This window comes from Bos indicus x Bos taurus, chromosome 4, assembly GCF_003369695.1.
Source record: "Bos indicus x Bos taurus breed Angus x Brahman F1 hybrid chromosome 4, Bos_hybrid_MaternalHap_v2.0, whole genome shotgun sequence".
Classification (NCBI taxonomy): Eukaryota; Metazoa; Chordata; class Mammalia; order Artiodactyla; family Bovidae; genus Bos; species Bos indicus x Bos taurus.
In genome coordinates, this window is record NC_040079.1 from 79,242,007 (window position 1) to 79,265,224 (window position 23,218).

A 23,218-nucleotide genomic window follows, 5' to 3' on the forward strand; every position below is an offset into this window, starting at 1 on the left:
GATGTGATCAAATATATGCACCATAAAATGTAGTCGGGATTATATTAGCTGCTATAAAAGCCAAATTCCTCAGGTCCTATAAGTTATCATCTTTCTGCTGTGTTTTACAATTGATAAAATTAACCATCAGAGAGTGTAAGTGGCCTATGCTCAGACATCTTCAAGTGGGAGAGTCACATTCCCATTATAAACATGCTCAAACCTCCTGATTCAGAACTGTTTCATTGTCAAGGGCTCCCATTACATGGAAAGCACTTTTGGTTTTTTGACAATAAAATAACATTTACGAGTATATATTCTGTCCCCCTCCCCCACCCCCCGCCCCTCACCCTGCCCAGCTTTTCAAAAGTGTCCTACAGAAGATGTCAATAAATCTCAATAGAGTTGTCATTTAATTTTCAAATGTGTTGAATGCTTGAGTCTTATATTTTATCTAAATCTCATTGCAAGTGGTTACACAATGTTTTTGTCTAAAAAACTACATTATTTATTAAGAACTCTCTAGACTTAGAACATTTCCAAAAGAAAAAAAATGACAAGATAATATCTTTTTTTTATTTTTAAGTAGATGCTGTATTTTAGGGATGAAGGCTAACGTCTTTGAAGTCTAAGTGAAACTATGTTAAGGAATCATGTCAGTGGGGAAACAGTTGTTAAATATTGCTTTTTACACATAAGTGCCAATTCACAAATCAGAGGAAACTGATCTGATTTGTTTTGCCATCAAGTAACTTTATAGACATACACACCAGTTGTAAACAAATTCTTAAAATGTTTTTAAATACTTATATCTCTTTTGAAATGCATTTTAATAGGTGATAAATGAATTTAGGGATCTATCTAGACTGTATTTTTAAAACCAAACTGTACACAGGCTGATCATTTGAAGTACCATCTGACTGTTAAGGGAGAAGACCGAGAGAAGGGAAAGCCTACCCACTCTAGAATTCTGCCATAGAGAATTCCTTGGGCTGTATAGTCCATGGGGCCGCAAAGAATTGTACACGACTGAGCGACTTTCACTTAAAGAGCTCACTGAAAGTTTCCCACTCAAAAATCTAGAAAGCCCTATTTGCCGATGGCATGAGCCTAAGCAAAAATCCTACAAAAAAGATGAGCTCAATATTCCAGGCAAAACACCTATATGTACACTGCATCAGGTGATGAAGTTTAAGGCTAAAGTCAAAGACGTTTTCAGAGTGGGATGAGAGAATATCATGAACACAGATTGGAAATGAGCAAATAGGACTGAGTTTCACAGACTGTCTTAGCTGAGCAGCAGAGTTCAGATGCCAGCAATGTAGGCTAATTTCTCACATATTCTAAATTTAAATCTATGCTAGTAATTAGATACAGTGACTTAGCAAAATTCTTTTTGCTTTCTACTGGACTTTTTTTTTTTTTTTTTAATTCCATTGGGAATAATAACCTATGTCCTCAATGAAGGCCTCAGACCCTCCAACAACCCTCCACCTCCACCCACACACAAATCAGATTATTTTAAACTGTCAGTGCAGGAGATGCAAGAGACATGGATTTGATCCCTGGGTCGGGAAGATCCCCTGGAGTAGGAAATGGCAACCCACTCCAGTATTCTTGCCTGGCAAATCCCATGGACAGAGGAGCCTGGCAAACTACAGTCCACAGGTCACAAAGAGTCAGACATGACTGAGCAAGGTACTTAAAAGGAAATAAATTACATTATTGCACATTCAGCATTTTCTCAGCAGCTACTTGCTGGCAGGTTTGTGACACTTACACTTGGCAGACCACATAAAGTTTTTAATTTCTGATGTCTTCATTCACTGAGAAATGCAGGATAGGTCCCCACTGGGTGTGTCACCACTCTCTGTGCTAGCTGTTGAAATACTGAGGAGAACATTAAAGAAAAACTATTCTCAAGGTCCATAGTCATGATGAGTCTCAGAACAAAAAGCCACCCAAGGATTGGTTGCAGGGGATCTGGGGTTAAAGAACATACTACTGATTTACATCAGATGCACAGCTGAATGAGCTATTGTGGAAAGGATACATTAATAAAACTGGTTGGATCACAAAACAAAAAGCTTCCCCAGTCCCATGCATCTGTGGGTGGCTCCATTTAGTTTCCATTGCTCAAACAATGACCCAGTTAGTCTTCTATGCTTTGGTTTTTATATTTTATCTCTTTGAACTAACAGCCATGTAGTAAATCTACAGCTGTTCCTTAAAATTTCCCATTTGTATCTGTGTACTTTCAAATATAATTTGACCTGGCCTCCATTCAGGCAGAATGATTACTGCTGCATTATGCCGTTTTAACAGCATAAACAAGTGTGGAGAGTGGTCTGCTTTGAGTACTGTGTGTAATTTAGTCAATCTACCCATTGTGCTTGAAAAAGCAAAAATAAAGCACATAACTTCTAGGAAAAAAGTAAAATAAAAACATCATCAGAGATACATGAAATAAAAAACAGAAAGCTGTTATCAGTGTCATCTAGGTAACTTACATACAAATGAAAAGGCAAAAGTTAAAACCGAAGTTAGATCACATCTTTCAGGAATTTATTACTAAAGCGCCAAAATTTGATATTATGATCAGCAAACATACTTTTATAATGTATGAGATAATAAATGAAAGCAAACAGGTTTTCATTATTGTTTTAATAAAATAGACTATTGTGATATGTTATGCAATTACTAAACAGTTAATTTGAAAAGGAGTCGGACACGACTGAGCAACTGAACTGAACTGAATTTAAACTTTACCTCACACAAAAATATAAAAACATCCTTTTATATAATATTGTTATTAAATCTTTAGGGTTTATGACAACTGTTTCTCCTTCTTATACACTTACAATTATGACTGATTTCTGGCTACATGCTGAGCCAGCTGAATCATGGACAGGATCAGTGACATAATCTGAACTCAGTAATAAGGTGCATGGACTTGATATGGCTATCTCTTATCTTCCTCTAGTAGTAAATTGTTATAAGCTACTTACTAAAATAAAAATGCTGTTTACATGCACCTAGGTGATACCAGAAAATGAGGTGGCAAAGAATAATCAGTTGATATGCTTAGAGTTTGTCCGCTAAAAAGATGGACAACATGAAAGTTGCAAGTTAAGTTTTATTTGGGGCAAAATGAAGACCGCAGCCCAGAAGACAGCACCTCAGATAGCGCTGAGACAGTCCTCCAAAGAAGCAGTGGGGAAAAGTCATATAAGACTTTGGTGAAGGAGGAGTTCAATGCAATCAAGTACTCGTTTTACAAAAGGTGTTCTGCTAGTCACAAGGAGCTGATGTCACCACGAAGGGATTTAGTGCTTTTCTAGATAAGAGGAGATGCAAGGATTGGGATCATGAAATCAGTTCCTGAAAACATCAAACTATCTAAAGATCTATTCCACCAGTTTCCCTAGAGCGCAGAGTGCCTCATTCTCCACCCTGAATTCCCTTCTGGGAGTGTCAAAGCAGCTGCAGCAGCACAGGTAGATAGCAAATGCCCTTGTTGTTCAGTTGCTGGCAAATGCTATTGGCAAGGGTCCATTTGTAGTTGATGGGCAAGTGCCAATTTGTAGTTGACAAGTTCTAAGGTAAAAACAACAACAACAAAACAGAAATTTGGCAATTGAAGGCCAATATATAAATAAGAAAATAGAAGTTCATGGAGAGTGGGAAGTCGCTCAGTTGTGTCCGACTCTTTGCAACCCCATGGACTGTAGCCCACCAGGCTTCTCCATCCATGGAATTTTCCAGGCATGAGTACTGGAGTGGGTTGCCATTTCCTTCTCCAGGGGATCTTCCCAACCCAGGGGTTGAACCCGGGTCTCCCGCATTGCAGGCAGACACTTTACCATCTGAGCTACCAGGGATGCAAAATTTAGGATAATAATAATAGTAATATCAGGGCATGTAGTACAGATGTCTTGAATATCATTCTATGTTATTACTATCCTGAGATACTTAAAATTTTCAAAGCCAAGTAAGGAGAGTTAAAAATAGCAAAGCAAAACAAACAAAAAATAGCAAAGCAAAGGGAAAGTATGAGACAAGATAATGCAGAGATTAAATTCTGCTGGCCTATTTCATAAATCTTCCATATCACCACAGTCCTTACTGAATGCATATTTTAATCAAGCATTCAACTATTGATATTTCTGTGATCGGCAAACATACAGGCTTTCTTTTCTTTCTTCCCCATTTAAAAATTATTTCCTATTTGCTGAGTTGGCAGAACTTCAGGCACATTGATTGCCTTTCTATTTCTGTACATATCCCACACCTTTAAGGGCCTCAGAATTTTTATTAACATTGTGTGCTCTATCTAGAAGCCCTTTTTCCTCTTTTTCCACTTTTTCAAATCCTACTCATTTTTCAAAGCTTAATAACCTGCTACCTCTGCATTTCCTCATCTCTCTCTCAGATCTCAAAGCAAATTGTTTATGCATATTTTATTATTTTATTACTAGCCATTATTTCTATAAAGCAGTTTTTCGAACCACTGATTTAAAATATTCAATCCTTAACAACAATAAAAATAGTAAATATGTGTTTCAATTTCAACTTTAAAAATCAGTTTGAAATAAAACTGCTTAAAAGAGAAAAAAAAACATTTGAAGTCTTAAAGGCTATCAAATGATATGCATTCAATTTATCAAAGATGAACACTGCCAGTTACAGGAAAAGCTTTATTCAATTGTATACTACCATTATTCTTATTTTTAGAACTATTTTATAAAGCATTGACTAAAGATATTGAGAGAATTAAGGGTATTAAAAATCATAGGTGAAAGTAGAAGTAAAGAAACTTGTATATGTATAAATTTGCACCAAGATCATCTTTATCAGATTTGAAAATTGCATTCAGGTATTTTACATTTCAATAAAGCAGAAAGAGTTGTATCTGGAAATTCAAGGTCAGTATCCAAAAAGAATATATACTGTCACATATATTAAATTTAATCTTTTGTTTGTTAGGTACAAAAACAAGTCACATGCAAATAGTGTTATCGATGGAGAAGTGTTTTTAAAAAGTGGCCTCTAACCTTCTTTCTTCTCCCATAATTAAGAAATTAAACATTATAAATATAAAAAAATACATAGTTTAAAACTGTGAAATGCAAAATTCAAGTAACAGTGAAGGAAAGGATTTTTTGTCCATGTTTGCTGATAGAGAAATTGTTAACTTTCAGAACACTGTTCACTATGTATTTGGTAGTGTCACACGAGTGTATGTTCCTCGGTTCTTTGTCTCGTCACAACAAAGATTTGGAGCAACGGACATTAAAGCCCTCGGTGCATCACAGCTCTCAGGTCTTGGACAAACCGTGTTACAGCTCTTAGGCAAATCAGTGTTACAGCTCCATTTTATTTAGAAGATAGCAGGAGAATCCAAGACTCGAAGAGAAGAGAGTGGAGGAGTGCGTGGGGAGGGAGCAAGAAAGAAAGAGAGAAAGAAAGAGAGAGAGAGAGAGAGAGAGAGAGGGAGAGAGAGAAAGAAAACAGCACACGCACACGGGAGAGAGTCCGAAAGAAAGCGCTTTGGCTCCTCCTTTTATATGTTTTTTCCTCCACCTGGGCCTGCCCTATGCAAATTGGGCTTAGCCAGGAGTGCTGTTTGTTCTGCCTGAAGTTTTCACTCTGGTCATTGGACCTTTCTTTGACCTTCCTTGTCTTTTAGCCACGCCATTTTGGACTCCTTTTCCCTATTCTACCTACCTAACAGTAGTGAAACACAACACATTAAAAATTTAATTTATTCATGAACAAATTAAGCTTCTTATTAATTATCTGGAAGTAAAATTTCCTTGTTAGTAGAAAAAAATCAAATTTATTTTTCTATATGGCTATATCAAAGAATACACAATCCTTAATAATTTCCTAATATAGTATGAAATCTGACTCTACCTCATATTATTAAAAATGAATACAATTTTAACATGACAGGCTGTAGGTACATAATTATTAAAATGGGTCACAGGTTTCAAAAGTTTTGGAAATGTTAGTTGATGAAAAACAATTTTAAACTGAATGCAATAAATTAATATTTACATTCACTCAGAAATTTGTTGTATAAATAAATCAGTAGATGAATAAATACATGAGTTGAAAGGAGGAGGGGTGAGCAAAATTTGTTAGAGAAGAAACTAACTGTAAAACCAGACAGACTTGGTTTGAATTTTTTAAAACTGCCACTTATTAGGTATAGGCCCTTAAGAAAGACATTCCACCAAAAGTCTTTGAGCACAAGTTAATTATAAAAATAATAGGTATGACAGTGTCACTAACATACCTACCGATGCAGTAGTCCTTATGCAAAGTTTTCATACCATTCTCTACTTGCTCTACTTTGAGTGTAGTTTCAGCCTGTATGTAGTATACATGTGGTTTCAACCTGTGTTGAAATGTTCAGGAGAAAGATACAAATCTTAGAAATTCGTATTTCTTCCCAGCTTTCCTCTGGTAATCCTCATATATCCAAATTCAGTTGCATCTTTCACACTGAGTTGTGAAATGGGATGTCAATATGGTAGGGTTTTTTGGATTCTTTTGGTATATTTTTTTGTTCCATTAATTCACATTGTTTCCTATATCAAAACAAATAACCAGAAAGCTATTTCTTAGACTAAGACTTTTCATTCCCCACAGAAATTCTTTCATGGAATTAAGGGTTGAATGTTAAATCTTAAACATTTTGTTGTTGTTTTAGTCGCTAAGTCGTGTCCAACTCTTGCGACCCCCATCTATGGACTGTAGCCAGCCAGGCTCCTCTGTTCATAGGATTTCCCAGGCAAGAATACTAGAACAGGTTGCCATTTCTTTCTCCAGGGGCTCTTCCTGACCAGGGATCAAACCTGCATCTCCTGCCTGCTTGGCAGGTGGATTCTCTACCACTGAGCCACCAGGGAAGCTCCCTTAAACATTTTAGTTGCAGGTTAATGCCATAAATAAATATATAAAAATAGTATATTCAGCTAGCCCACAAATATTTCTGGCATGCTTTCTGTGTGTTGGGTACTCTTCTTAGCAATGTGGAATATAGAAGTGCACAGGAGAGTGAAAATTCCCTGGCCCCAAGGACTTTACATCTTCATATGGTGTATGTTAAAGATTTTAAAAATACCAAACAAATATATGATAAAATAAGGTAGCATAATAAATGCAGTAGTGTGGAGTTAGAAGACAGAATATGAAGAGAGATTGTTTCTTAAATACATTGGGCCCTAGAGAGAATATTTGAGCAGAGAAGCTGAATAAAGAGGGGAGCAGAACCTGCACAAAAATACCTGGGAGAAGAGGGTTTGAGGTCAAGGGAAAGTCCAGAGGTAGGATGTAGTTTGGCATGTTCCAGGAGGGCCAGTATAGTATGAACAGAGTGAATGAACTACAACACAGTAAGAGTTAAAGAGAGAGGAGAGATTAACCGCTAACCGGATGAGGTTTTTTAGATTCCCCATATCTAAAGACTGTTTTCTACTTCTGAACCAGTTGTTAGAACTCTTTGAAGACACTGTTCATTTTAATGTCTATCTCTTTTAAAGATCCAGAAATAAAGTTATCTTAAGATTTGGTTCATGAAGAAATCCGATGCCTGCTGAAGGACTGCTAAGTTTTCATTTATGATGAGTGTTTTAAAACACATCACAGTTCCCTTGTGGTTGTGGCTGCCGGGAGACACCAAGCTTGGGCTTGGCTTGAGTGACCCAATGTTCTTCAGCTAAGGTTTTAGGCCAAATTCATCTCCCCTCCTTTATTTTTTCTCGTTGTTTGTTTCACAACTTCACTCATTTTCTGTTGTGTATTGTTGCTTTAAGTACCTTCTAGAAATAGATATAATGAAATAAATCAATAAAACTACCAAATCTGTATATCAGAGATCTTTCTTTCTAAACTATGATTCATATGAAATCCATTTATTAAATGATTGGTTAGTATATAGAAACAGTAGACTAGATTAAATGAATAAACCCTGAATTCAATCAGAGATTAAATATATATACTGCTGCTGCTGCTAAGTTGCTTCAGTCGTGTCCGACTCTGTGCGACCCCATAGATGGCAGCCCACCAGGCTCCCCCGTCCCTGGGATTCTCCAGGCAAGAACACTGGAGTGGGTTGCCATTTCCTTCTCCAAGGCAGAAAAGTGAAATGTGAAAGTGAAGTCGCTCAGTCATGTCCGACCATCAGCGACCCCATGGACCGGAACCTTCCAGGCTCCTCCATCCATGGGATATTCCAGGCAAGAGTACTGGAGTGGGGTGCCATTGCCTTCTCCAAATATATATACTAAGTTTGATAAAACAAGATTTAAATTTACAGGGAAGTAAATCATATATAATAATATGGGAGGTCAGTTTAGAAAGAGGTTTTGTTGGCTAAAGGAGAATTGAATAAACCACAGAGAGAAGAGAGATTTGTTCATTGAATCTTAAAGGAAGACCACTGCTGAATATGGTAATACTTGTACAATAAACAATATGGTAATACTTGTACAATAAACAATGACAATAAATGTCATTCACATTGTATATTTGATAATATTATATATAATGTAATATAAAATATACACAGATATATAATGACAATTTTCTGGTAAAGTACATCACAGTATTTTGAACAAGCAGTTCCTTTCATTTGTACAAATTAACCACATAGACCAATAGTAGCACTAACAGTAATTTTTAAACATGAAAGTATTCATTAATTTCAATTAAATAGTCTAGGATGAAGACGAATATATTTTTTAGAGTTTTCAGTGTACACACCACACTAAGGATCATTGAATTTGGAGAGTGGCATTTATATAGACAATTGAAAATTATAGATAGAGGAAATATTTAAAGCAGTGTAAAATGCAAGATAAAAATGCAGAGACCATTTTATTGAAGAATAGACTTCATGCAGGAACAGAAATAATAGTTAAAAATCTTCAGTGCTGGTCTGAGGAGTTTAAAGTCCATTCTGTACTGTTAATGGAAATGGGTACTATTAATGTTTTATTTTAAATAAATAAACCATAAAATCAAATTTGTGTTTTAGAAAGCTTACCCTAAAATTAGTGGGAAGCATAAATGAGAGGGGAGTAATTCTGCATGCAGGAAAACCAATTAGGGGACCATGGCAATGATTAAAGGTAGGTGGTGATGGAAATCTGACTTAAGTAGAGGCAGTGAAAACAAAACATGGGAAACAAATGGAAAATCCATGATGAAATTAGAGTTGTTAGGAATTTGAAGATGATTCAGTGTAAGGGGACCAGTTTCAGGCTGGGTGGCAGGAGGTAGAGATGTAAAGATAGGGAAGGGGAGGTGTGTTAAGGCAGCAGGGTAGACATGTCCACGGAAGGTTGATCAACAGTTATATCACAGTGAGTCAGTCACAGCACAGTGTTTAAGGGCCTTAAGCCATCTGGACCCAAATCATCTGAGCCCAAATCTGGAGTCATCTGAGTCCAAATCTGGCTACTCAGAGCATTGTCACTGTGACTTAAGTTACTTAATTTTACTAAACATTCATTTAAACTTGTAAAATGGTAAATGTTAGTTTTATATCCAGAGTTTAAAAAAATTAAATGAGTTAATATATGTTACTAGGGTATAGAGAATTCTCAAAAATGCTAAGTAAATTTATCATTAGGGTAGAATTTAGGGGTAAAAAATAGATTTGGGGATTAACTGTGTGAAAGTGATAAATTGAGCCCAGACAGTAGCATATATTGCCAACAAAGAGAAGACATAGGAAGAAAAAAGAATGGATAGGACAGGAATATAGAGGACTCCTATATTTAGAATGCAGATAGAGCAAGAGAAACACAAAGATGGACAGGGAAAGGACAATCAAGAAGATGGATATTTGATCTTTACATGAAAAATGTATGCACAGAGGAATCCTATTTGAAGTATGATCTAAAGTCTGGACATTTTGGTTCTAGAGCTTTGTTAGAACATTTTGATTAGCCTCGGTATCATTCTGCTTAATCTTCCCCTATCCTAAAGAAAACAGAGCTACAAGACACTAAATACTGTTTTGTACAATCATTCATCAAGAAAGTACATAAGAATTATCTGATTATTAGCTAATTATCATATGATAACATCAAAACAAATTTCATAAACAGATAATGCTATAACATGTTAAGTAATAATTATAACAAAGCTGTGTCTTATTTAAAAACCAGTGAGACATCTGCTTGGCTGCTACCATAATTGGCTACTAGCCTGTTGTTTTGTTGTGCTAGAAGGACTTCATGTCCTGTGGATATTATTTGCTCTTGGTCCAGGGGGACTAAAATTTCCATTAGATTACAAGCTTCTATACACAGAGCCAGATGTGTGCGAGACACTTGAACAATTTCTAAGTCACTGAAAAATTTTTCCTTTTAATACTAGGTTCATTCATTTTCCTTTGGACCTGTCTGCATGAAAATTCATCATTTCCCTGTATTTCTAGTCTCTTAAGGTATCACTTAGTGTGTTGTGACTCTCCTTGCCACAGCCTTGTGGAAACTCTGTATGATGACCCAAACAAAAGAAGATACATTGCAACAAGCATTCACTCCTATTAACATTCTACCCAACTTCACTGTCACTCATCCATTTATATAATCTGTTATTCAAGAAAATTTCCAGCACCAGCTGAAATATGCCAATCATTGAGCTAGATGTGTTCTCATATGTTATCTGAAGAATAAATGTTCATGTTAGGGGGTAGAATAATTCCTAGATAGCTTCAGTTTAAATAGTTTCTCAATTCTTCTTCTTCCCTTTTCCTCATATACAACCACCACCAAAATCTGTTGATTTTACCTACACATTTTACAAAGCCATGTTTTTTCCTCCATTTACCATCCATTTTAGGATCTTATCATTAAAGTCAGTATTAATTGCCTTGCTGGTTCCCCCACATCCATCCTTCTCTCTCTTTAATCCATTAATAATGAAACTATCAGAGAGCTTGTTCTTAAATGTAATTCAGATTCACCTATGTGTCTCTCTTGATTAAAATTTTTCAAAGGCTTCCCATTGTTCTTAGGATAAATCGCTACAAATCCCTGTAACACTCCAGTCTCCCCCAACCCTTCTGATTTCTCATATTACTCTTCCTTAACCTCTCTCATCCAGTCACAGTGGGCTTCCACTGTGCTCCTTCCTGTCCCTGCCACTTCCTTATAGTGGTGGATCCTTACCTTTGAATGCTTTCTTAATTCTTTGCCAATTAAAAGCAATTCATTTTTAGGTATTTGTGTGTGCTCTATATTATATGTATATATATACATACATATATGTACGTATATATTTAGGTGTAGTAGAACTAAATGGTAAACAAAGCACTCTCAAGAATCTTACTGTTTAGTGAAGGCAGACAGGTACTATTTTAAGACATCTTGATAATATACATATTATATAGGGAAGAGTACATACAAAAATTTTAGGGAAAACTCTCTGACCTCTCACCTTCAGTTCAGTTCAGTCACTCAGTTGTGTTTGACTCTTTGCGGCCCCATGAATCACAGCACGCCAGGCCTCCCTGTCCATCACCAACTCCTGGAGTTCACCCAAATTCATGTCCATCGAATCGGTGATGCCATCCAGCCATCTCATCCTCTGTTGTCCCCTTCTCCTCCTGCCCCCAATCCCTCCCAGCATCAGAGTCTTTTCCAATGAATCAACTCGTTGCATGAGGTGGCCAAAGTACTGGAGTTTCAGCTTTAGCATCAGTCCTTCCAGTGAACACCCAGGACTGATCTCCTTTAGAATGGACTGGTTGGATCTCCTTGCAGTCCAAGGGACTCTCAAGAGTCTTCTCCAACACCACAGTTCAAAAGCATCAATTCTTTGGTGCTCAGCTTTCTTCACAGTCCAACTTTCACATCCATACATGACCACTGGGAAAACCATAGCCTTGACTAGACGGACCTTTGTTGGCAAAGTAATGTCTCTGCTTTTCAATATGCTATCTAGGTTGGTCATAACTTTCCTTCTAAGAATTAAACGTCTTTTAATTTCATGGCTGCAGTCACCATCTGCAGTGATTTTGGAGCCCAAAAAAATAAAGTCTGACACTGTTTCCACTGTTTCCCCATCTATTTCCCATGAAGTGATGGGACCTCTTACCTTATCATAGTGTAAATACTTTCAAAATTTATCCTCATTGATCACAGTTTATGACAGTACATAAATGGGGCTTTCGTGTTGGCTCAGATGGTAAAGAATCTGCCTGCAATGCAGGAGACCCAGTTTCAATTCCTGGGTTGGGCAGATCCCTAGGAAAAGGCAGTGGCTACCCACTCCAGTATTCTTGCCTGAAGAATTTCAAGGACAAACGGGCCTTGCATGGACTGAATTCCATGGACAGAGGGCTCAGCCCTTGGGATTGCTAAGAGTCAGATATGACTGAGCGACCAACACACATATACATAAACAAAATCTGCATATATCCATTTATACCTACATATACATATAAACAAATGCATACATTATATAGATGTGTACCCATATGCATTTATATATATACATAAATATGTTAATATAAATACATACAATGTGTGTGTGTATACATATATATATGCACACTATCTATAGATTTAAATGCATATGTATATTAGGGAAACATCTCTGACCTTTCAGCCTAGCTTATCACAATGAAACTTTCCTTCATTATTTATCCTACTTCATTATAATATGATTTATTAAATAGTGCTTGTCTCCCTTCACAAAATAAGAAGACATTGAGAGCACAGCTTTGACCTTTTATTCACCATTTTCCCCACAGGAGTAGCAGAAGACCATACACAATACCAAAACACATTTCAGTGGGTCCTGCTATTGGATGGATAAGAGATTAAACGAAAACCCATCAACCTTAAAAGGAAAGAATATTGCTTTGGAGCTATAATATCTGGTTGCAAATTATCGATAAGGCTTTTACAACTAATGAGGATGACTCTGGAAGGCAGAAAGCAAAATAAATACACAGGTGAGCAATAATTTTAGGCTTCCAAGACTTAAGAGCACTGCTCCGCTAGATTATTTTTAGTAGTAGAGATTTCCATCAATCCTCATTACTTTTGAATAACAAACCCAGCCAGCACTCACCTCTGAAGTCAACTTTGTGAGGAAATGGTGGTAAAATCTTTACCTCAAGCTGATGTTTGGAATAAAGGCATTTCACACATGTATAGATTTGAGGAGAGCAAGTTAAGCAGAGAAGATTATTATTGACTTGTCCCCAGCTTTCCTGTAGGAAAATGCTCCTTATGAAGAATGTCTGAGTGAAATTATTTATTCCACACTAACACGGGAAAACAGACAAATAAAAAAGCCTGGAAAGAAGGGTGTGTTACTGGAATCGATGACAAATTAGTCCCCAAAATGTCTTTCAAATACGGAATATACACGTTAAGCAAGCTGATAATAATTCAAGGATGTTTTTCAAATGTGCTTTCCCCCCAAATTTAGTAAGGTTCACATGTTTAAGTATCTTGGTGAATATTCTCATTGTTTTCAAGTGTGTACAGAGGTTTAAGCCAACATTTCCTGATAAGGCCACAAACTGTTCCTTCCCTGTTATGTTACAGAGTCAAGGATTCAAGCACAGATTACTGTTAACACTTATACAGTGAATAGGAATATAAACAAAGGGGCGAATCTTTGATTTAAAATTCGAATTTTTCTGAAGGGGATTTTTAAAAACGCATCATATTGTTAATTGAAAAGGCCTAAACCTATTCAGCAGGACATAGTACTTAAGGGTGAAGTGCTAAGAAGGGTGACTTCTAGTCAGTGCTGCTAATACTACTTGATGGAGCACCTTAGATGGTGCTGGTCAGGTAGAGAAGAGGGATCTGAAAAGATGACCCTCTGAGGGCATCAGGAAAATAGGATTTGAGGGGTGGGATAGAAACTGGGAAGGACAGAAATACGAGTGTGACTACTTCTGCCACTGTATCCGTGACGGTAATGCATATGGGCAGATTAATTTGACTGCTGTTCTGAGAAAAACATTTTCACACAGAAATTGGACATTTCACAATAATGTCTTGTGAAGAACATGCTATTAACAGCTGGCAACAGCTGCTGTTAGTGGCTGGGTTGTTGGTTCAACTTTAATTCCTTACAGTTTATGGCACTTGTGCAACAAAATCCAGGAGAGGTTTTGATTTTGCCTAGTTTAATACTTAAAAGGCAACAGTTTGGGGTGAAAAAGTCCTAGGTTTAAGTAATATCCTGTGATGAAATATTTAATTCTGAAGATAACTGCTTAAGAATGAAAATTCTCTGGTTGAAGAGGGTCAGAGGTCTTGTCTGAGTTACCCCAGAGCCTAATAACTTGTACCTCAGTCCATCACTATCTTCCCTCTCCCTCAACATTCACCCTTCAGAAGTCAGTGTCACCAGGGAGTGAAAAATTCAGTGATAATGAATATATAATTCATAGAAAGGATATTCCACATTCCCTATTCTTATTTAAAAGGCCTAGGAGATCAGCCCTGGGATTTCTTTGGAAGGAATGATGCTAAAGCTGAAACTCCAGTACTTTGGCCACCTCATGCTAAGAGTTGACTCACTGGAAAAGACTCTGATGCTGGGAGGGATTGGGGGCAGGAGGAGAAGGGGACGACAGAGGATGAGATGGCTGGATGGCATCACTGACTCGATGAACGTGAGTCTGAGTGAACTCTGGGAGTTGGTGATGGACAAGGAGGCCTGGCATGCTGCAATTCATGGGGTTGCAAAGAGTCGGACACGACTGAGCGACTGAACTGAACTGAACTGAATCCATATTCAAAGATAACAGGTGCTTAGGGTGTGGGCATTCTCTAATACTTATTGTGATTCATAGAAGACATATGTGATCCTGAGTTCACTCAATTTGTAGTTTGTCTTCTGACTTCTTTGATAAAACATTTTGTTTAACAGATTCTTAGTTCAAGTAAAAGAAAAGCATTTTATACACATAGAACCTTTTTTTCTATAAAGAAATGTGTCACCTTCTACGATAGATAAGAATCTGACCTTCCGCTGCCAAATCTCTCTGGTATTGACCACCTGACCTTGCCAGGTGACTCTGTGTCACCTGGATGTCACTTCTTTGTGCTAGGTATCCACCTCAGACTGCCAAACATGATATTAATGGCTGAGAAGCGGCCATTGGACTGGCCCTCCAGGCTCTGGTAGGTCAAACTTTGCTTACACAAACTGATAGGACAATTCAAAAAAAAGTAAATGCAAGAGATGAGAGCTATCTCTGGCTAGGATTGTGTTGTACTTACAGATTGTCTACCTTTTCCTTGTGTTAAGGACAATGCTTCTGGGGAGACTTTCTAGTGTCATAGCAATACTCCACAGGGACCACTTCTGTACTTTCCCTAACATTGTTTGCAATAAATTAAAACAGTTTTGGAATTACTTATAGGTTGATTACTTTGACACAGATAATGTGTGGATGAAACATTTTTAACCTCTAACTATATTTTAGGGTGGGAAAGAAACACACTTTCAGTCAAAATTGGGTGTTAGACTCTCATATGAACCACTTATTAGCCACATGTCCATTGTCAGTATTTATCCTCTTGAGTCTGCTTTCTTTCCTGTAAATATTTGGACCTAAAAATATTAACTAGATTTGAAAGGATGTTTCAGGGTTAAGAAAAGAGAATGAGAGTATATGATATGTACTTAGCAAAGTGCCAAGAAGGTAGACAGTGCTCAGTGCACAGCATCTACTAAATAAAATACTAGATATTAAAATACTAGTTTTGGCCATTTGAAAAAAGTCACTCTCCTGCCTGGAATGATAGGTAATACTGGTTATAGTTCAGCTTCATTTAGAAAGTGGTAACTCCAAAAGCCATCGTTTTTCTCGAGTGCCATTCTGTAAAGACTGTATTAACTGAAAATAATTAATACCTCAAAATCTCAGGAAAGCAGCATGACTTTTCTAATTTCTTTATCCACTTTGTTTTGATATAGTATTATAGATTCTTAATAAATAATATGAATCCCAGGAAGGGACTTATTGTTAGAAATTTTGCAATTATAGCTTCAGAGTAACATCTTTCATCAGACTGAGGGTAGATCCTTATTCTTATGCTTAACAACAGTACTAAGCACAATTCGATTTAAATCTATCATGTGATACAACTATACCAAAAGATTAATTTAAGCCAGAGTACCTTGGCAGTGCGTGACACTTTCCACATCATTAAATGAGGCAAACCAAAAAGGACCACATTACTACTTCAACCATGTATGAGAAAAACATACTAGAAAGTTTACCAAATACATATTTACATTTCAATGACTCACTTGGAAAACTTCCTGACAAAAGTTTGTAAATAAATATTTAATGATCATTACTGTTTTCTTTCAACTTAATCAAGCAAGAGAAATTCAAACCTGTATCTATACTATGACAACAAATAGACAGAAGCAGATTGATTGTGTATGATTGATCTGAATTCCTGTGCTTCATAAGCAAAGGAATTAAAATAACAGGTTTTAACAGGAAAAGGATTAAAGGTTTTATTTTCCTCAATGGAGGGCCGAAATGAGCAAGATTTTTCAAGTTAACAGTTCACTTCATCTGGCTCAGGTGTCAGGGATCTATATTTATCTTGGTTTAGGCATCTGAAGTGCTGGAAGTCTCAGGATGTCAATGGCTTCACATGTCAGGAAAACCTTAACGACAGACGAATGGTCAAGACCCTGAGCCTCATTTCTGAGTTCTCAGCTGTGGAAATCATGTGTTTATTTTCTGCATCTCCTCCTACAACAGTCACTCTGAAGCCAGTTTTAAGATCCTACATCTGGGCAAGCAAGCTTCTCTAAAAGTTGGTGAGCACAATTATTTTTGTATAGGGGTGTGGCTATAAATGTCTTTGTAGTTGATGGACTATGATCAAGTAAACATTAATACTTGTTATTTCAAACTCCTTAAGAAGCTAAATACTAACTGGTGTAATAATTTAGTTTATGATATTGTTTCAACAGAGTTATAAGCTTTTAACTAAATGGATAGACTTTTAAGACAAAATTTTCATTTCCACTAGTCTCTCAACTGATCCTATGAAATTTCCATTTATACATTCTCATATCTTTTATTGTCAAAGTATCAGAAAACTTTAAGTATTTTTAAAAGTACAATTTTGGTGGAACTTTTTCTTCCTTAAGATTCTTAAGTTGATCTGTCATGTCCTGTTCTAAACTGATTTCTTATTTTATTTAAACTTTTGTGTGCCTTGTTTTAAAAATGTTACTCTTTTGAAAAGGATGCTCTCAAATTCAATTTTCTGCTTACAAGTTGAAAAAACATGTTTTAATGAGATTAGAATTTGAATGACCTTTGTTCATGGGACCTAAAAATGTTTTTTGGTGTTTTGTCAAGACTGACAAGTATATTTAAGAAATAATCTAAAAGACTCAATCCTCTTAACAAAGTCTTAGAAGAAAAAAATATTTCCATAAATAAAATTACTGATCACTAGTGATCATAGAAATTATACTGACTGTTGGCACCAGATATTTGAGGGGAGGGAATTTTGTTTCATGGCAGAATTTTTGTTATATGGTGTATTTCATACTATGGCTATATAAGACTTATTCAGACAGGAAACTTAAGGATATGCTTAGAGACAAATAAGTATATAATGATATACTTCTTTAGAGACAACTGCTGATACCAAAAAAGCAGTTCCATCTGACTCTATGCTTTGTTACAAAGTCTTGAGAATGAAATAAACAGGCTTCTTTACCTTTTAAAAGAGTCACCTTCCATAATTCTTTGGAGAATGGTCTCTTGGAGCCGTGCTGAATACAGGGGAAAGCACTCTGGACTGATACTTTTAAAAGTATTAACTTCTGTTCACTTCCTATGCAAGAACTCAGGTAGGATCTGGATCAGATGGAGAGAAACAAGCAACCTGTCCTGTTCTCAGGTATACCTGACTAAGAAAAAGCAGTAGGGTTTGTGGGACAATATATGAGACTCCTGCAATCCTGGCAAGGGGAAAGGAGAAATATTTTCAAAGGATGTACAATACAAACTGTAATTATTTGGAATTTGATCCTTTTGTAAAGGACAATGACGACTTTGCAATGAATTATTCTGAGAGTTACAGAAAGAAAGCAAACACCTGAGAATAATAAAAAGATTTTCACCTGGGGAAAAATGGTAAGCTCCCAAACCCAGAAGAATCATTGTTAGGCAAAAGAGGAAAAACAAAAAAGGAAAAAAGGCTTTAAAATGCTAACAAATCAGTGGCAAAGACCATATAAGACTGCAGAGTGGACCAATCAAATGAAAGAATATTTTTTTTCTTGGAATGAAGAAATACATAATAATGTACTGCCCTTGAAGTGATTAGGGCTAATTTTGCTTTTAGCATAGATTGTTGGTTGAGATCACTAGCTAAGGAATTTAATATTCTTAGTATTTACAAACTAAACTTCACAGTTGAATTTTTTAAGGAAAAATTCACAAAATTTTAAAATGAAAAAGAAGGGCTTTTAGATGAGAAGTACTTTTAATTGGTCAGTTGTTTATACATTGTTGATTGCTCTTTGGATGAAAATTGAAAAGCGTGCCATCACTTTACTGCTGCTACTGCTAAGTCGCTTCAGTCGTGTCCGACTCTGTGAGACCCCATAGACGGCAGCCCGCCAGGCTCCGCCGTCCCTGGGATTCTCCAGGCAAGAACACTGGAGTGGGTTGCCATTTCCTTCTCCACTTTACTATAACCTAAAAGCAGAGATCTGGAGTGGGGAGGAGGGAGGTGCTGCTGGAGGAGTGATGCTGTGTCTACACCAGGTTCCTGGAATCTGAAATCATGCCTAATCCAAAATGATTCTCTCAAATCACAAACAATGAATTGTTTGCCAGGAAAAGGAAACAGTCTAAACTAGGTAAGTGTGCTGGGGATATAAAAAGAAATATAGTTTAGTAAATAGTTTTACTGTTTCGTGTGTTGCATGTTGAAGTATACATATTGACTAAGCCACTGGAAACTTTCTTTCCATTACATCTGGCAAGTAATAAGTATGCCATTGGTTCCACAGTGCACTTTCTAGTCATTTCTTTATGGATCAGGGCAAGGTGAATTGAGCTTTGTGTCTTCTGACAAATTTAGTCTTCTGGAGAATAAATAACACTTTAAAATTAGGGCTTGATATTACATTGTTAAATAGTTTAAGATGTTTTGAAATATACCCAGAGACCTTTGTCACACACTGTCATCTCAAGGAGGAAATGAGAGAAAATTGGCAAACGTTCTGGAGGCGACATAGCAGACAGCTTGGCTGCCTTCACCAACAACTCCACAGTGAGCGCAAATAGAAGAGCACCATGCATCCTTCAGTGCTTGTGAACTTTAAAAGTCCAGTGAGGACAGTTTTAAAAGTGATGAGTTTGATGTCAGTGTTGTTTCTCTTATTAAATCTTCCAAACTTCAATCTTACATTCCTCCCATCTTAATTTCCCCAAATTTCTTCCATTTTGCCTAAATCAAAAGGGAGGGATATTAGTACTCATGAGAACACAGTCTAATTGAAATTCATTTGGAGGCTCACTTCATTCTATGTAGAACTTCATTATTACTCTATTTGAAATGTAACAGGTGCTGTTATAAGGGGTCTTTCTTGTATCTCACTCTAGGAAGCTTTGGAAATAAAGAAATAAAAGGTTATTCAGTACAGTGGTCCCATCTCATGGACCCTAAATACAGTGTCTTCCCAGAGTAGGTATACACTTTCCTACAAGTATTCTTACTTTGCTGCTAAGTCATTTCAGTCGTGTCCAACTCTGTGCGACCCCATAGATGGCAGCCCACCAGGCTCCCCCGTCCGTGGGATTCTCCAGGCAAGAACACTGGAGTGGGTTGCCATTTCCTTCTCCAGTGCATGAAAGTGAAAAGAGAAAGTGAAGTCACTCAGTCGTGTCCGACTCTTAGCGACCCCATGGACTGCAGCCCACCAGGCTCCTCCGTCCCTGGAATTTTCCAGGCAAGAGTACTGGAGTGGGGTGCCGTCGCCTTCTCCAATTCTTACTTTGATGGGACTGTAAAACAGCAGAAACCTGTTTTGGTTGAATACATAATAGTCATCCTCTTTCAGATAAACTTATTTCTCGATGCATTTGTTGAAAAATATTTGAGCACTTACTGTGTGTCAGACATTGTTGTAAGCTACAGAAAACATTATTAGACATCTTAATGTGCTGAACACTGACAGCACAGGATCCAGGATCTTTTTATTTTCAGGTGGTGGTTCTAAATTTTGTTTCTATGGAATGAAACCTATTGATGAAAGTGAAAAAAGAAAAACTTAAGTTAGTAAATGATGAAGACACAAGTTGAATTCTGTGGATACTTTGCCACCACTGCACACAAACAGACTCCTTAAGGACCTATCAAGAGAAAATAGGCCAAACAAGTGACTTAAAAATAATACTATAGTTACAGGAGGAATAGAAGGAAGATACCAGAGTGAGCATCTTGCTGTTGCCATTATAAATGCATAACTGACTCTTAAAATTCTAGTAACTAACATATATAACACATGGAAATACCTCCAAAATATAACTGTGTATTATATATAGAGTACTGTGTGCTCTAAGGCTTGTTGTTGTTATTGCTCAGTTGCTCAGTTGTGTCTGACTCTTTGCGACCCCACAAACTGTAGCATGCCAGGCTTCCCTGTCCTTCACTATCTCCCTGAATTTGCTCAAACTCATATCCTCTGAGAGGATGATACCATTCAACCATGTCATCCTTTGTCGCCCCCTTATCCTCCTGTCCTCAATCTTTCCAAGCATCAGGGTATTTTGCAATGAGTTGGCTCTTTGTATCAGGTGGCCCAAGTATTGGAGCTTCAGCATCAGCATCAGTCCTTCCAGTGAGTATTCAGGGTTGATAACCTTTAGGATTGACTGGTTTGATCTCCTTGCTATCCAAGGAACTCTCAAGAATCTTCTCCAGCACTACAGTTGAAAAGCATCAATACTTTGGTGCTCAGCCTTCTTTATGGTCCAACTCTCACATCCATACATGACTACTGGAAAAACCGTAGTTTTAACTAGATAGACCTTGGTCAGAAAAATGATGTCTCTGCTTTTTAGTACACTGGCTAGATTTGTCATAGCTTTTCTTCCAAGAAGTAAGCAGCTTTTAATTTCATGGTTGCAGTCTGCAGTGTTTTTGGAGCCCAAGAAAATAAAGTCTGTCACTGTTTCCATTTTTCCCCATCTATTTGCCATGAAGTGATGGACTTGATGCTATGATCTTAGCTTTTTGAATGTTGAGTTTTAAGCCAGCTTTTTCTCTCTCCTATTTTACCTTCATCAAGAGGCACTTTAATTTCTCCTCACTTCCTGCCATTAGGGTGGTGTCCTCTGCATATCTGAGGTTATTGATATTTCTCCTGACAATCTTGATCCAGCTTGTGCTTCATCCAGCCCAACATTTCTCATGATGTACTCTGCATACAAGTTAAATAAGTAGGGTGACGATATACAGTCTTGATGTACTCATTTCCCAATTTGGAACCAGTCCATTGTTCCATGTCTGGTTCTAACTGTTGCTTCTTGACTGGCATAAGGGTTTCTCAGGAGGCAAGTCAGGTGGTCTAGTAGTCCCATCTCTTTCAGAATTTTCCACAGTTTGTTGTGATCCACATAGTCAAAGGATTTAGCATAATCAATGAAGCAAACGTAAATGATTTTCTGGAATTCTTTTGCTTTTTCTATGATTTAACAGATGTTGGCAATTTGATCTCTTGTTCCTCTGCATTGTCTAAATACAACTTGTACCTTTGGAAGTTCTCAGTTCACATACTGTTGAAGTCTAACTTGAAGGATTTTGAGTATTACCTCGCTAGCATGTGAAATGAGTGCAATTATGTGGTAGTTTGAACATTCTTTGGCATTGCCTTTCTTTGGTATTGGAATGAAAAGTGACATTTTCCAGTTCTGTGGCCACTGCTTAGTTTTCCAAATTTGCTGGCATATTGAGTGCAGCACTTTAACAGTGTCATCTTTTAGGATTTTAAATAGTTCAACTGGAATTCCATCACCTCTACTAGTTTTATTCATAGTAATGCTTCCTAAGGCCCACTTGACTTCACACTGCAGGATATCTGGCTCTAGGTGAATGACCACACCATCATGGTTATCTGGGTCATTAAGATCTTTTTTTGTATAGTTCTTTTGTGTATTCTTGCCACCTATTCTTAATCCCTTTTGCTTCTGTGGGCCCTTCCTGTTTCTGTCCTTTATTATGCCCATCTTTGCATGAAATGTTCCCTTGACATCTCTAATTCCCTTGACATCTGTAATCTAGAGATCCCTAGTCTTTCCTAGTCTATTGTTTTTCTCTATTTCTTTTCATTGTTCACTTAAGAAGGCTTTCTTATGTCCCCTTTGGAGAGATAATCTTTGAAATATTTGGAATTCCAAAGCTATTCTTTGGAATTCTCCATCAACTGGGTATATTTTTCCCTTTCTCCTTTACCTCTCACTCCTCTTCTTTTCTCGGCTATTTATCTCAGCTGTCTTATCTCAGACAACCTTTTGCCTTCTTGCATTTCTTTTTCTGGGGGGATAGTTTTGGTCAACATCTCTGTATAGTGTTATGAACCTCTGTCCATAGTTCTTTAGGCACTCTGTCTATCAGATCTAATCCCTTGAATCTATCTGTCATCTCCACTGCAAAATCATAAGGGATTTGATTTAGGTCATACCCAAATGGCTTAGTGTTTTTTGTTACTTTACTCAATTTAAGCCTGAATTTTGTGATGAGAAACTGATGTTCTGAGTCACAGTCAGCTCCAGGTCTTGTTATCACTAACTATATAGAACTTTTCCATCTTCAGCTACAAATGATATAATCAATCTGATTTTGGTATTGACCATCTGGTGATGTCCACATGTAGATTCATCTCTTGTGTTGCTGGAAGAGGTCTTTGCATGATCAGTACATTGTCTTGGCAAAACTCTGTTAGCCTTTGTCCTGCTTCTTCTTTGTACTCCAAGGCCAAACTTGCCTGTTACTCCAGGTATCTCTTGACTTTCTACTTTTGCATTCCAGTCCCCCATCATGAAAGGACATCTTTTGTTAATGTTAGTTCTAGAAGGCCTTGTAGGTCTTTGTATAATTGTTCAACTTCAGCTTCTTTGGCATCAGTGGTTGGGGCATAGACTTGGATTACTGTGATGTTGAATGGTTTGCCTTGGAAACAAACC

At 37.1% G+C, this 23,218-nt stretch overlaps 1 protein-coding gene across 4 annotated transcripts in view; it reads left to right on the forward strand.

Annotated features, from left to right (window-relative positions):
- The first annotated feature begins 16,636 nt into the window (after nucleotides 1-16,636).
- Nucleotides 16,637-23,218, forward strand: part of LOC113891585 (platelet glycoprotein 4) — a 93,790-nt gene continuing 87,208 nt past the window's right edge. For 3 of the 4 annotated variants that reach the window (XM_027539794.1, XM_027539797.1, XM_027539806.1), the window contains exon 1: nucleotides 16,637-16,821. The gene's annotated coding sequence lies outside the window, so the exon portion shown is untranslated. The remainder of the gene's footprint in view (nucleotides 16,822-23,218) is intronic. The other variant, XM_027539800.1, reaches the window with a different exon arrangement.